At 40.6% G+C, this 2,543-nt stretch overlaps 1 long non-coding RNA gene across 1 annotated transcript; it reads right to left on the bottom strand.

Annotated features, from left to right (window-relative positions):
* Positions 1-1,404: 1,404 nt before the first annotated feature.
* On the bottom strand, positions 1,405-1,919 carry LOC133883847 (uncharacterized). The gene is made up of 2 exons (XR_009903018.1): positions 1,824-1,919; positions 1,405-1,733 (listed from the first exon to the last, which is right to left on the bottom strand). It is a non-coding gene; the product is annotated as an uncharacterized LOC133883847 (long non-coding RNA).
* Between the last annotated feature and the right edge of the window lie 624 nt (positions 1,920-2,543).

Here is a 2,543-nt window from a genome sequence, read left to right as displayed (position 1 = left end):
CTCATCACAAGATAGTAATCCACTACGAGATCACGTGAATAGTCAAGCTATTATATGGGTGGCATGTATCTCACCTTGAGCTTGACTCGTATCGTGTGGTAAAGGGATTGGTGCATGAGTATATCAAGGTCCAGCCGATATGATCTTTGTGTGCATTTAGGAGTCGATATATTTTGCTAGGTACCACTATTGACTTGTAATTCAGAAATAGTTTCTGGGCAGCGACTATTTACATATGAATCTAACGGGTCACACACTTAAAGAGATGGAATTTAAAACTGGCATGATTGACTCTAGTGCAAGTGAAAGATTGTTGGTGATATATCCTAGAGGCGATCGTATATGCAGATTGGATTTGTAAGTGAAATTTAATATGATTAAAGACTCATTAGCGTACTCTATATAAGAGGAGGCAGAGATCATGGGTGCATAGATTTGACCATCAAAACCCTGGCTACCACTTCTTCCTGAAATCCCTACGAAACCCCAGACGGGCGCGATGCTAACACACCAGCGCACGACGTTTCATCCCTATACGTGTGGACACCGTAGAGGTATTGTTGCCATTGTTGTGGTGCTGATCGATTACAAAGACACTACGATGAGATTGACTATTTCCTCTTCATGGTCGATGAGGTAGTCGACATGATCGACTACTTCCGCTTCATGGTTGTAGAGCTGGTCGAAGAGCTACCTCTTCTTCATTAACGTATACAACGTTGTATCAATCTACTTCAACTCTTCTTTCGCTGTGTTGTGCATCTTACAGTAACGATCTATGATCTTCTATTTGTATAGTTTTTTGGTTGAACATGGTAGAGAAAATTTTATTTTAGACTAGCATAGCCTATTTATTTCCCAATAGATCCTCCGGACGCAGGGGCCGACCACGTCGTGACAGGCATGGGCTGGGCTGGCGCCCCCTAGGCCCAGCTGCAGGATATCGAACAGAACATAGCCAACTGGTTCTTCTTTCCCGTTCTCCTCTCCTCTCTATTGTTCATCTTCCACTTCCGGATTTTCCCTCTTTCCCTTATAGAACCTTCTTTAGCTCCTTCCTCAAAGGATGTTAACAACTGGTACTACTACGAAAGCAACATTTAGAGGCGGGTCGTAACCCATTTCTACAGGTGTTTAGCCAACCCGCCTGGGATCGAAGGCCTGCGGAAATAAATGATTTCTACAGGCGTAAAACAGACTATCTGTTGAAAACCATTTCCAAAGGTAGTTATCTTAAGAACCGCATGTCGCTTGTGGAAATGGTTTTCCACAAGCGGTCCTCTTATGGAACTGTATGTGAAAACCTTTTCCACAGGCGGCTAACTTTAGCTTCCGCCTATAGATATAAAGATTTTCACAGGCGGGTGACATAAGGATCCGCCTGTGATATGTATTTCTTTAAAAAAATAATGAGCATATATTTTATTTCCTCAAGATTTCACACAATTTCAATACAGATTTCAACATCACAGATTTCAATAGCATCACAGATTTCAATATTTAACACAAGTACAATAATATTCACAAGTATTTTTACATCACAAGCCTATATTACTAAGAGTCTTTCTTCTCCCACTCATAAAGCCACGGATGGTTAGCTACTTCGCCTCCGAGATCAAAGAATTTGTCACTCTGTGGATGACTTCGTGCATAATAAACTGGCACATATCACGTTGGACGTTTTAGATAACTTTGTCTGTAAGAGAGAGGTTGGTACGTTGGATCATCCGTGCCTGGAATGAAAACAAAACTAGAAGAATTAAAACACTACTGACGATAGAAATATAACCAAATAAGAATGTGCAGGCATAATGATGACTTACGTACTCAGGGTTCGTTGTGTACCTCCCGTTTACCTAAGAAATTGGTAAACATAGTATCCACAAAGAACGCTATCGAAAATTTGCTTGTGGCACTTCAAATAAAAACGCAACGTATTCGTTAGTTTAATAAAACTCTTCGTTATAAATAGTGAGATACAAGTATTAGAAATATGTTATTACCGGAAAGTGTGTACAGACCGTCATCGCATCCGATTTAGCCGTATCGTATATCACACCTTTCGTTACGTACCACTTGTAGGCCCTATTCGAATGCCAATAAGTAATTATCAATTTATAAATGATTTATAAGAATTTTATGTATGAAGATTTCATTTACCTCTGTATAACGTCAATAAAATCTTGATAGGATTTTTGTTGAAAATCGGCTGAGTCAAGAACCACAATTTTGCTCGACTTCAGCATCAGCATTATACAATTTTGCTTGACTTCGGAAATTAGTTTTCACAGGCGATCCACAACCGTACAGTGCCACAGCCACTTACTTAGATGATTTATCTTTAAATTATTTATAGAAATGAAACTTAGATATCTCAAAAAAATAGCTTTTGTAGTAATATGGTATAGTCGGACTGGAGGACGAACGGCTGCAGCGAGCGCTCATGGTACTTGCCTTGCAACTGGAGGAACCTGGCAAAGTTGAGGTTGGTGGCCGCCACGCGCACCCGGATAGCCATCGGCGACGAGATCTGCGGCACCGGG

Source organism: Phragmites australis, chromosome 11 (assembly GCF_958298935.1).
Source record: "Phragmites australis chromosome 11, lpPhrAust1.1, whole genome shotgun sequence".
Taxonomy (NCBI): domain Eukaryota; kingdom Viridiplantae; phylum Streptophyta; class Magnoliopsida; order Poales; family Poaceae; genus Phragmites; species Phragmites australis.
The sequence above is the reverse complement of the archived record's forward strand: the minus strand, read 5'-3'. Positions and strand labels throughout refer to the sequence as shown.